This window comes from Oncorhynchus tshawytscha, linkage group LG19, assembly GCF_018296145.1.
Source record: "Oncorhynchus tshawytscha isolate Ot180627B linkage group LG19, Otsh_v2.0, whole genome shotgun sequence".
Taxonomy (NCBI): domain Eukaryota; kingdom Metazoa; phylum Chordata; class Actinopteri; order Salmoniformes; family Salmonidae; genus Oncorhynchus; species Oncorhynchus tshawytscha.
Genome location: NC_056447.1, coordinates 34,851,550 through 34,864,513, shown reverse-complemented (window position 1 = coordinate 34,864,513; position 12,964 = coordinate 34,851,550).

The window sequence follows — 12,964 nt, the reverse complement described above, 5'->3', positions numbered from 1 at the left end:
ACCAAGATGAAATTTCATACAGGAAGTGCCCCAGATTTTGAATGCGCCATGTTCCAATGTCTCCTTATATGGCTGTGAATATGCCAGGAATGAGCCTACACTTTGTCACGAGTCCGACCGAGGGTGTTTCCTTTTCCCGGGCGGGTGGCGCTCGGCGGTCGTCGTCACCGGCCTATTAGCTGCCACTGATTGTTTTTTTCCTCCCCCTCCTTGTATGTTTAGTGGTAGCACCTGTGTAGGGTTAATTAGTTTGTCTTTATTAGACAGCCGGCCCGCCTGGTTGTTGTGCGGGATTATTTCATTGTAACCTTCGGCTCTGTTGTGTTTTTGTATGTTACTTTTGTGAGCACCCTGTGGTGTGTTAAGCGCGATTAAAAAGACGCACAGCATTGAAATTCTGTTTCCTGCAGTTGACTCCACACCCACGACACCCGGAGCATTACAGAATCCCGCACCTATCAAATTGAATGGAGTCAGCAGGAGCAGCAGCCAACCCTCTCCCATCGATGGAGGAACGGGTTCTCCACCACACCACCGTCCTCCATCGGATCGGAACCGCGATGGATCAAGTGATGGAGAGAATGGACCGATGGGAGAGGAGTGGTCTCCTCTCTCCACCTTCGGCACCCACGGTTCCGGACTCTCCATCTCCCGACTCCAGCACCCTCCGTCTGACGCTACCGAAGGCTTATGATGGAGCTGCGGCGGGTTGCCAGGGGTTTCTGCTTCAGCTGGAGCTATACCTGGCCACCATCAGACCCACTCCCTCAGGAGCAGAGAGGGTGAGTGTCCTCATCTCCTGCCTCACGGGTCGTGCTCTGGAGTGGGCGAACGCAGTCTGGAATGGCCCAGACTCAGCGCGGGAGCACTACCCAGAGTTTTCCCGCCGCTTCCGTGCCGTGTTTGATCACCCTCTAGACGGCCGAGCGGTGGGAGAACGACTATTTCATCTCAGGCAGGAGAGGAGGAGCGCCCAGGATTACGCGCTGGAGTTCCGGACCTTGGCAGCCGGATCTGGGTGGAACGACAGGGCCCTCATGGACCACTACAGGTGTAGTCTCCGAGAGGACGTCCGCCGGGAGTTAGCGTGTCGGGACACCACTCTGTCACTGGATCAGCTGATTGACATGTCCATTCGACTGGATAATCTGCTGGCTGCCCGCGGGCGTTCAGAGAGGGTCCTGTGCATTCCACCACCCAGCCCCTCCGCTCCCATTCCGATGGAGTTGGGAGGGGCTGCGCCGAGGGGTACCGGAGGAGGAGGCCTTCCCTGCACCAACTGTGGTCGGAGAGGACACACGTCTGATCGGTGCTGGGGGTCCGTCTGGGAGTAGAGATGGCAGGCGGAACGCTTCTCGGTCACCCCAGGTGAGTCAGCATCAAACTCACCCAGAACCCCTTGTTGGCCACATGTTTGTCTTAACTTTTTTCCTTTACTTTTTCCCTCTTCCCAGCATAGGGCGCTAGTCGATTCAGGCGCAGCTGGGAACTTTATGGATCGCGGACTCGCCCTTAAGTTAGGGGTTCCGCTGGTGCCGATAGATTCTCCCTTCCCCGTGCACTCCCTAGATAGCCGGCCATTAGGGTCAGGGATGGTCAGGGAGACCACGGTCCCACTGGACATGGTGACGCAGGGGAATCATAGGGAGCGTATCAGTTTCTTTATTATTGATTCGCCTGCGTTTCCAGTGGTGCTGGGGACTCCCTGGTTGGCCCGGCACAATCCTAAAATTTCGTGGAGACAGGGGTTCTCCAGGGGTGGTCAGAGGAGTGTTCTGGAAGGTGTTTGGGAGTTTCCATCGGTGCCACGTCGGTGGAGAGTCCAGACCAGGGTTCCACGGTGTGCATTCCCCCCGAGTATGCCGATTTGGCAATCGCTTTCAGTAAAGTGAAAGCGACTAAATTACCACCTTATCGACCGGGAAGGGATTGTACGATAGATCTCCAGGTAGACGCTGCGCTTCCCAAGAGTCACGTGTACCCGCTGTCCCAGGAGGAGACGTTGGCAATGGAGACATATGTCACGGAGTCGCTGGGACAGGGGTACATTCGGCCCTCCATTTCACCCGTCTCCTCGAGTTTCTTTTTTGTGAGGAAAAAGGAGGGAGGTTTGCGTCCGTGTATCGATTATAGAGGTCTAAACGCCATCACAGTGGGGTATAGTTACCCTCTACCTCTCATCGCTACGGCGGTGGAATCGTTCCACGGAGCGCAGTTCTTCACAAAACTGGATCTCAGGAGCGCGTATAGTCTGGTGCGTATTCGGAAGGGAGACGAGTGGAAAACCGCATTTAGTACTACATCAGGCCACTATGAGTACCTCGTCATGCCGTATGGGTTAAAAAATGCTCCAGCCGTTTTCCAATCCTTTGTAGACGAGATTCTCAGGGACCTGTGCGGGCAGGGAGTGGTTGTTTATATCGATGACATTCTGATCTACTCGGCTACTCACACCGCGCATGTGTCTCTGGTGCGCAAAGTGCTTGGTAGACTGCTGGAGCATGACCTATACGTCAAGGCTGAGAAATGCGTGTTCTCTAAACGAGCCGTCTCTTTTCTGGGATATCGCATTTCCACCTCGGGGTAGTGATGGAGGGTGACCGCATTAGTGCCGTGCGTAATTGGCCGACTCCGACCACGGTAAAGGAGGTGCAGCGGTTTTTGGGTTTTGCCAACTACTACCGGAGGTTTATCCGGGGTTTTGGCCAGGTAGCGGCTCCCATTACCTCACTGCTGAAGGGTGGCCCGGTGCGTTTGCAGTGGTCAGCCGAGGCGGACGGAGCATTCAACAGGTTGAAGGCGCTGTTCACTGAGGCGCCCGTGTTGGCGCATCCGGACCCCTCTCTAGCATTCATAGTGGAGGTGGACGCGTCCGAGGCTGGGGTGGGTGCCGTGCTATCACAGCGCTCGGGTACGCCACCAAAACTCTGCCCCTGCGCTTTCTTCTCAAGGAAGCTCAGCCCAGCGGAGCGTAACTATGATGTGGGGGACCGGGAGTTGCTAGCGGTGGTTAAGGCACTGAAGGTGTGGAGACACTGGCTTGAGGGGGCTAAGCACCCCTTTCTCATCTGGACCGACCACCAGAATCTGGAGTATATTCGGGCAGCTAGGAGACTTAACCCACGTCAGGCAAGGTGGGCCATCTTCTTCACCCGGTTCCGGTTTACTTTGTCTTATAGACCGGGCTCCCAGAACGTAAAGGCTGACGCACTGTCCCGCCTTTACGACACGGAGGATGGGTCCACCGAACCAACTCCCATCCTTCCCGCCTCAAAGTTGGTAGCCCCAGTGGTATGGGAGGTGGACTCGGACATCGAGCGGGCGTTACGGGCTGAACCCGCGCCTCCTCAGTGTCCAGCGGGGCGAAGGTACGTGCCGCTTGGTGTTCGGGACAAACTGATTCGGTGGGCTCACGTCCTACCCTCCTCGGGTCACCCTGGGGTGACGAGGACAGTGGGGAGCCTTCGGGGAGGTATTGGTGGCCTACGTTGGCTAAAGACGTTAAGGGTTATGTCTCCTCCTGTTCAGTGTGCGCTCAGAGTAAGGCTCCTAGGCACCTTCCTAGAGGGAAGCTACAACCCCTCCCCGTTCCACAGCGGCCATGGTCACATCTGTCCATAGATTTCCTGACCGATCTTCCGCCGTCTCAGGGGAACACCACGGTTCTAGTGTGATTGTGGATCGGTTCTCTAAGTCCTGCCGTCTCCTCCCGTTGCCCGGTATCCCTACAGCCCTACAGACTGCGGAGGCGTTATTCACCCATGTCTTTCGGCACTACGGGGTGCCGGAGGACATCGTTTCTGATCGGGGCCCCCAATTCACGTCTCGGGTATGGAGAGCGTTCATGGAACGCTTGGGGGTCTCCGTCAGCCTGACCTCCGGTTATCACCCCGAGAGTAATGGGCAGGTGGAGAGAGTGAACCAGGAGGTGGGCAGGTTTCTGCGGTCGTATTGCCAGGATCGGCCAGGGGAGTGGGCACGATACATTCCCTGGGCTGAAATGGCTCAGAACTCACTACGCCACTCCTCTACTAACGTGTCCCCTTTTCAGTGTGTGTTGGGGTACCAGCCGGTCCTGGCACCATGGCATCCGAGCCAGACCGAGGCTCCTGCGGTGGAGGAATGGGTACAGCGCTCCAAGGAGACCTGGAGGGCCGTCCAGGACTCTCTACGACAAGCGAGTGGACGGCAGAAGAGGAGTGCTGACCGCCACCGCAGTGAGGCCCCCGTGTTTGTACCGGGGGACAGGGTCTGGCTCTCGACCCGAAACCTACCTCTCCGCTTGCCCTGCCGGAAGCTGGGTCCGCAGTGTGTAGGGCCCTTTAAAGTCCTGAGGAGAATAAACGAGGTGTGTTATCGATTACAACTCCCTTCCTATTATCGTATTAACCCCTCGTTTCATGTGTCTCTCCTCAGGCCGGTGGTGGCTGGTCCCCTGCAGGACAGTGAGGTACCGGAGGTCCCTCCCCCTCTGGACATCGAGGGGACCCCGGCGTACAGGATCCGGGCCATTCTGGACTCAAGGCGCCGGGTGAGGGGCCTGCAGTACCTCGTGGACTGGGAGGGGTACGGTCCGGAGGAGAGGTGCTGGGTACCGGTGAGAGACATCTTGGATCCCTCCATGTTGAAGGATTTCCATCGCCTCCATCCGGATCGCCCTGCACCTCGTCCTCCGGGGCGACCTCGAGGCCGGTGTCGGCGCGCTGCGGGAGCCGCGCGTCAGGGGGGTACTGTCACGAGTCCGACCGAGGGTGTTTCCTTTTCCCGGGCGGGTGGCGCTCGGCGGTCGTCGTCACCGGCCTATTAGCTGCCACTGATTGTTTTTTCCTCCCCTCCTTGTATGTTTAGTGGTAGCACCTGTGTAGGGTTAATTAGTTTGTCTTTATTAGACAGCCGGCCCGCCTGGTTGTTGTGCGGGATTATTTCATTGTAACCTTCGGCTCTGTTGTGTTTTTGTATGTTACTTTTGTGAGCACCCTGTGGTGTGTTAAGCGCGATTAAAAAGACGCACAGCATTGAAATTCTGTTTCCTGCAGTTGACTCCACACCCACGCTGCTGAATGCTAGGCTTAATGCTATGCTAGCTATCAATACTCTTACACAAATGCTTGTGTAGCTATGGTTGAAAAGCATATTTTGAAAATCTGAGATGACAGTGTTGTTAACAAAAGGCTAAGCTTGTGAGCCAATATATTTATTTCATTTCATTTGCGATTTTCATGAATAGTTAACGTTGCGTTATGGTAATGAGCTTGAGGCTATGATTACGCTCCCGGATACGGGATTGCTCGACGCAAGAAGTTAACAAAAGGCTAAGCTTGTGTTTGAATATATTTATTTCATTTCATTTGCGATTTTCATGAATAGGAAAAGTTTATAGGGGTATTTATGTCCGTTGCGTTATGCTAATGCATTTGAGGCTATGATTATGCTCTAACAGACTGGTCATGGCTCACATCAACACCATCATCCCAAAAACCCTGGACCCACTCCATTTCGCATACCGCCCAAACAGATCCAAAGATGACATAATCTCTATTGCACTTGACACTGCCCTTTCCCAGCCTACAGCGAGAAACAGCCTACAGCGAGGAGGTCAGAGACCTAGCAGTGTGGTGCCAGGACAACAACCTCTCCCTCAACGTCAGCAAGACAAATGAGCTGATCGTGGACTAGACGAAAAGCGGGGGCGGGCATGCCCCAGCCTACAGCGACAGGGATGTAGTGGAGGGAGTCAAGAGCTTCAAGTTCCTCTGTGTCCACATCATTAAGGACCTATAATGGTCCAAACACACCAACACAGTCGTGAAGAGGGCACTACAAAGCCTCTTCCCCCTCAGGAGGCTCAAAAGATTTGGCTTGGGCCCTTAGATTCTCAAAAAGTTATACAGCTTTACCATTGAGAGCATCTTGACTGGCTGCATCACTGCTTGGTATGGCAACTGCTTGGCATCCGACTGCAAGGCACTACAGGGGGTTGTGCGTACGGCCCAATACATCACTGGGGCTGAGCTCCCTGTCATCCAGGACCTCTATAACAGGCGGTCTCAGACGAAGGCCCACAAAATTGTCACAGACTCCAGCCACCCAAGTCACAGACTGTTCTCTCTGCCTCTGCATGGCAAGCGGTGTTGGTGGCTCCTGAACAGCTTATACCCCTAAGCCACTACCCTCTTGCATTTGCTCTATGCACAGTCACTGTACTCTACCCACACACACTTATACATAGTATACTGACACTCCAGCACAGACACAGATATAGCCCTTGGTTCACTCCAGACCTGGCTGCCCTCGACCAGCACAAAAACATCCTGTGGCGGACTGCAATAGCATCGAATAGTCCCCGCGATATGCAACTGTTCAGGGAAGTCAGGAACCAATACACGCAGTCAGTCAGGAAAGCAAAGGCCAGCTTCTTCAGGCAGAAATTTGCATCCTGTAGCTCTAACTCCAAAAAGTTCTGGGACACTGTGAAGTCCATGGAGAACAAGAGCACCTCCTCCCAGCTGCCCACTGCACTGAGGCTAGGTAACACGGTCACCAGCGATAAATCCATGATTATCGAAAACTTCAACAAGCATTTCTCAACGGCTGGCCATGCCTTCCTCCTGGCTACTCAAACCTCGGCCAACAGCTCCGTCCCCCCGCAGCTACTCGCCCAAGCCTCTCCAGGTTCTCCTTTACCCAAATCCAGATAGCAGATGTTCTGAAAGAGCTGCAAAACCTGGACCCGTACAAATTAGCTGGGCTTGACAATCTGGACCCTCTATTTCTGAAACTACCTGCCGCCATTGTCGCAACCCCTATTACCAGCCTGTTCAACCTCTCTTTCATATCATCTGAGATCCCCAAGGATTGGAAAGCCCTCTTCAAAGGGGGAGACACCCTGGACCCAAACTGTTACAGACCTATATCCATCCTGCTCTGCCTATCTAAGGACTTCGAAAGCCAAGTCAACAAACAGGTCACTGACCATCTCGAATCCCACCGTACCTTCTCCGCTGTGCAATCTTGTTTCCGAGCCGGTCACGGGTGCACCTCAGCCACGCTCAAGGTACTAAATGATATCATAACCGCCATCGATAAAGGCAGTACTGTGCAGCCATCTTCATCGACCTTGCCAAGGCTTTCGACTCTGTCAATCACCATATTCTTATCGGCAGACTCAGTAGCCTAAGTTTTTCTGATGACTGCCTTGCCTGGTTCACCAACTACTTTGCAGACAGAGTTCAGTGTGTCAAATCGGAGGGCATGCTGTCTGGTCCTCTGGCAGTCTCTACGGGGGTGCCACAGGGTTCAATTCTTGGGCCTACTCTTTTCTCTGTATATATCAATGATGTTGCTCTTGCTGCGGGCGATTCCCTGATCCACCTCTACGCAGACGACACCATTCTGTATACTTCCGGCCCATCCTTGGACACTGTGCTATCTAACCTCCAAACGAGCTTCAATGCCATACAACACTCCTTCCGTGGCTTCCAACTGCTCTTAAACGCTAGTAAAACCAAATGCATGCTTTTCAACCGTCCGCTGCCTGCACCCGCACGCCCGTCTAGCATCACCACCCTGGATGGTTCCGACCTAGAATATGTGGACATCTATAAGTACCTAGGTGTCTGGTTAAACTGTAAACTCTCCTTCCAGACTCATATCAAACATCTCCAATCTAAAATCAAATCTAGAGTCGGCTTTCTATTCCGCAACAAAGCCTCCTTCACTCACGCCGCCAAACTTACCCTAGTAAAACTGACTACCCTACCGATCCTCGACTTCGCCGATGTCATCTACAAAATAGCTTCCAATACTCTACTCAGCAAACTGGATGCAGTTTATAACAGTGCCATCCGTTTTGTTACTAAAGCACCTTATACCACCCACCACTGCGACCTGTATGCTCTAGTCAGCTGGCCCTCGCTACATATTCGTCGCCAGACCCACTGGCTCCAGGTCATCTACAAGTCCATGCTAGGTAGAGCTCCGCCTTATCTACTGTTTATATTTATTTACTTTTCTGCTCTTTTGCACACCAATATCTCTACCTGTACATGACCATCTGATAATTTATCACTCCCGAGTTAATCTGAAAAATTTTAATTATTTGCCTACCTCCTCATGCCTTTTGCACACAATGTATATAGACTCTCTTTTTTTCTACTGTGTTATTGACTTGTTAATTGTTTACTCCATGTGTAACTCTGTGTTGTCTGTTCACACTGCTATGCTTTATCTTGGCCAGGTCGCAGTTGCAAATGAGAACTTGTTCTCAACTAGCCTACCTGTTTAAATAAAGGTGAAATAAAATTTAAAAAACACTTTAAAAAAATACGAAAACATACACACACACACACACACTCACACACTAAATACGCTCATGCCCACAAAACACACACACAAACATGCATATTGACGCCAAACATACATACACAAACACATGTTCACACTGTTTCAGACTCTTTACATATGCTGCTGCTACTCTGTTTATTATCTATCCTGATTGCCTAGTCACTTCTACCCCTACCTGCATGTACATGTTACCTCAATTACCAACTACCTCGTACCCCTGAACATTGACTCATTACCGGTACTCCTTGTATATAGCCTCGTTATTGTTATTTTATTGTGTTTCTATTAACTTTTTTATTTTGTTAATTTTTCTTACTTCTACACTCTGAATTGAGAATATACAGACTACACTTGTTGTATTCAGCGCATGTGACAAATGTGACAAACGCACCCACACATTCCTAGAGTAACTCATTTCCTGTTCAGGTGTTACCAGCCAGGGAGGCCAGCGAGTGTGTAGTGTGTAATGTGTGGTGTGTAGGGTTTAGTGTGGTAGTAGTGTGTACTGTGTAGTGTGGATGCCACTAAAGGTCGGTTGTTGTTGTGTTGAGGAGCTCAGAGATTTTGGAACCAACAGAAGTCTGGGCACTGGGAGCCTGATTCCTACACATAACAAGATGGATACTGAGTGATAAATTAACTGGTCAAGGGCAGGTTCTTGGCAAGAGGGGAGCACCAGGTGTGGGGAGAGTTTGTTAGGTGACCGGAGGGTAGCGAGGTTGGGGGGATGATGGTGTCTAGTGCTGTGCCTGCTGAAGCAAAGCAGGAAAAACAAGGTGATAAAAAAGACATATGTTCCAAGGGACAATTATTTGTGCCATCAGAGGGACAAAAGTCAACCTTCCAATGTCAGGTGATTCAGTCTGGGGATTCACTGTGACTTTTTATGTATGTGTGTTGGGTTTAATCCCAGAGGTGCCCTGATGTAAGAGCTAAGAAAGATGACATAGTCAAAGTTAAATTTCTATCTTGTTTTGGAAGTGGGCTATATGACCACAACATAAGCATGCTTTTTTGTCAACCTGATTTCGCTTACCCTGACACATGAATTATTTAGCATATTGTGACATCACTGTCAACATATTTGCAGTAAAAAATAAGAGGCAGCAGAAGACATTCCAAAATCCTATGACTTAGTATACGCTTACACATTACGAATACAAATTGTCCCATATCATTCCAACGTTTTCATGGTGTAGGCTATATGGCTGGAATGTGTGACAGGGATAACATGTCATCCTCTATTGTTGATATCATAATAAGTCTATCATGTTTCATGTGCGGCCTATTGTGCACTGTGCTTTTATATATGGGAGCCATATATTACAGTCCAATAGCATCCACAGCATTCCACTCAGAGAGGAAGTGGCCTTGTGTGTAATAGAGGACAGCTTGATGTCTCTAGAGCCTGTATGTATGGCCCACGTAGACCACTACACATTAAACGACGATGGAACCCTGAGTAAGGGGTAAAGACAGTGTGTTGTGATCAGTAGTGGTGCGTGGGGAAACCACTTGGGAAGCCAAACCCCTGGTCATAAAAGCCATTTTGGGACCTATGTGTTGTGATAATTGCGTTGTTTGCTCTAGAACCTGTTAGTTCATATGTCTTGCGACCATGAGATATAGGCCTAAAGGCAGAGACAGATAAAATAAAATAAAAACAATAAGAAGACACAGTGGCAAAATAAATTCAACCTCACCTTTGTTTTATCACAAAACCTGGATAGCAACCTCTGTCCAGTGAAGTCCACAAAGCATATTGCATGTACAGTAACAGACCATTACATGAGCTACATCAAGGTCAAGCAAGTTCATGTTTCCGGCATTTTCATACGACTAAACAACTATTGATTTAGAACCACAGAGACTTACCGCAAGTCGCAAAGAAAACAGGAGCTGCCTCCACTATTCCAGCACCATTTCAGCATCATCAAATCATTTCTGCTGAGTCTAATACAGTGAGAACTAAAAGATACCAAAAACAATGTAGTCCAGTCAACGTAAGCTAAATATGATATGGCTGTCCATGGTTCTGTCCATGGTTCTGATTTCTGTGTGCGTGTGTGTATACGTGTGCGCTTATGCAAGTAGAACAACATTTTGACTCACCCTACTTGTAGAGAAAGGCCAATGCCATCCTCCTTTCTTTCATGTTGACGAAACAGTCTAGCACTCTGTCATACTGTACACACTTTTATTTTTTGTTGTCCTATGCTACCTGTCAAAAATGCTTGCTCGCTAGCCTAACTTAAATTCACGGGCAACATTAGCTAGTTCACATTAGCCTTCTACATATAGCTACACTTTGAAGTTCCATCCTCTCAGGCCAGGGGCTCAACAACGTATGAATTAATGGTTGGATCAGAATCGCTGTTAAAATCATTGGCCAGTATGGAGAATTATGTTGAACCACAAGTCCACTCCCTATCTCCATCCATGGCTAATTTAGGAAACGATCAATTTTAGCTAGCTGGCCAACGGAGGACAACACAACGAGATGTAACAATTCAAGTTTTTCTAACAATGACGTATGATCTCGATGGGATTTGATAGGAGTGACACAAAATCCAAGCTGTCTTCCCTTGACAGTTTTTTTGGTGCACCAGGATCATTTGAGCTCATTCAGTTTAGCTCGATGCTGATTGGCTAAATTTGTTATAATTTTTTTGTGAAGGGAGACCATATGCTCGCTGGCTTACCTTGCTTTCAATGCTATGGGTGGCAAAAATGTCATAATTATTTGGGCCAGACAGCCTTAGATAGATAGCCTACACATAGAGAGACAGAGGGGTGCTGTTTCGCTTTCTTGAATGCTTTCTCCTGTGAGATACATTCAGCCTCTTGCGAATTGAAGGAAATGTATCAAACACAGAGATGAAAGATTTTTTTTAAATGTATTGGTACATTTTCTTACGATGCCTGGCATCCCTTGGCATCCATGAATACACACCACTGGTGGTGAACACTCACTATTGCAGTGTGAAAGAGTGTCATAAATACATTTTTTAAATCTTTATCTTTAACTCTGCATTGTGGTAAAAGGACCTGTAAGTAAGCATTTCCTGTTAGTCTAACTACACCTGTTGTTTATGGGGCATGTGATAAACAACATTTGATTTGATTTGACTTACAGAATGGAAGGGAGTCATTCGGTTTACACATTATTTTCTAAAGCTGGCTTGAAAAGACAAAAGTGGTAACACTTTCTTGACAGTCTAAATGTACAGATATGTGCAGTGGTTGACACCAACTGTGAGGTGATAGAGATTAATGTCAAATGTTCCAATTAATTGGGATGCAAAGGTGTTTTTTTTTACATTTACCAATTTGTTTGTTAATTTGGAAATCATGGGAAAAATGTCCCAAAGATATTAAAGTACAGAATTATTTCAACAAGCTAGTTATTCTATGCATTAAATTGCCACTGACATATTACAATATTATCAGTATGATAATACATTGATATGATAGTCAGATTCTATGCTCATTCCATTTAATAATCATATATTAAGTTGAAAATGTTACTGTGCATGCATCATCATTCTCAGTAATAGTCTCTTTACGTTTAGGTAGGGTATGGAGTGGGAATCATTCACTAGCACTCATATCTAACCATCAGCTCTTTAACTTGCATAATAATGTGTGTTGCTTGAATCAGCAGTATGTCTAATGTAATTGGAGTCAGGCAGAAGTGCCGGTAAATAGATAAAAAGTCATTCTGTGTTTTATGTTTCCAATAAATGTACCACTCAGAATGGTTTATAGTTGTAGCATTTTAGGGTCGATTTCTCAGCCAAGCATGATCAACAAACGGGAGCTATTTCGCCTACAAAAATAATATTTTTGGAAAAAAGGAACATTTGCTATCTAACTGGGAGTCTCCTGAGTGAAAGCATCTGAAGTTCTTCAAAGGTAAATTATTTAATTTGGTTGCTTTTCTTATTTTCGTGAAAATGCTGCCTGCTGCCAGCAGAGCCTAGCATAGCATTATGCCATGATAAACTTACACAAATGCTTGTCTAGGGTTGGCTGTAACGCATATTTTGAAAATCTGAGATGACAGCGTTGTTAACTTCTTCGATATAGGGGGCGCTCTTTTAATTTTTGATAAAAAAACGTTCCCGTTTTAAACAAGATATTTTGTCACGAAAAGATGCTCGACTATGCATATAATTGACAGCTTTGGAAAGAAAACACTCTGACGTTTCCAAAACTGCAAAGATATTGTCTGTGAGTGCCACAGAACTAATGTTACAGGGGAAACCAAGATGAAATTTCATACAGGAAGTGCCCCAGATTTTGAATGCGCCATGTTCCAATGTCTCCTTATATGGCTGTGAATATGCCAGGAATGAGCCTACACTTTCTGTCGTTTCCCCAAGGTGTCTGCAGCATTGTGACGTATTTGTAGGCATATCATTGGAAGATTGACCAGAAGAGACTACATTTACCAGGTGCCCGCTTGGTGTCCTCCGTCGAAATGATTGCGTAATCTCCAGCTGCGTGCATTTTTCCATTTGGTTCAGAGGAGAAACCAAACTGCCACGAATGATTTATCATCGAATAGATATGTGAAAAACACCTTGAGGATTGATTCTAAACAGCGTTTGCCATGTTT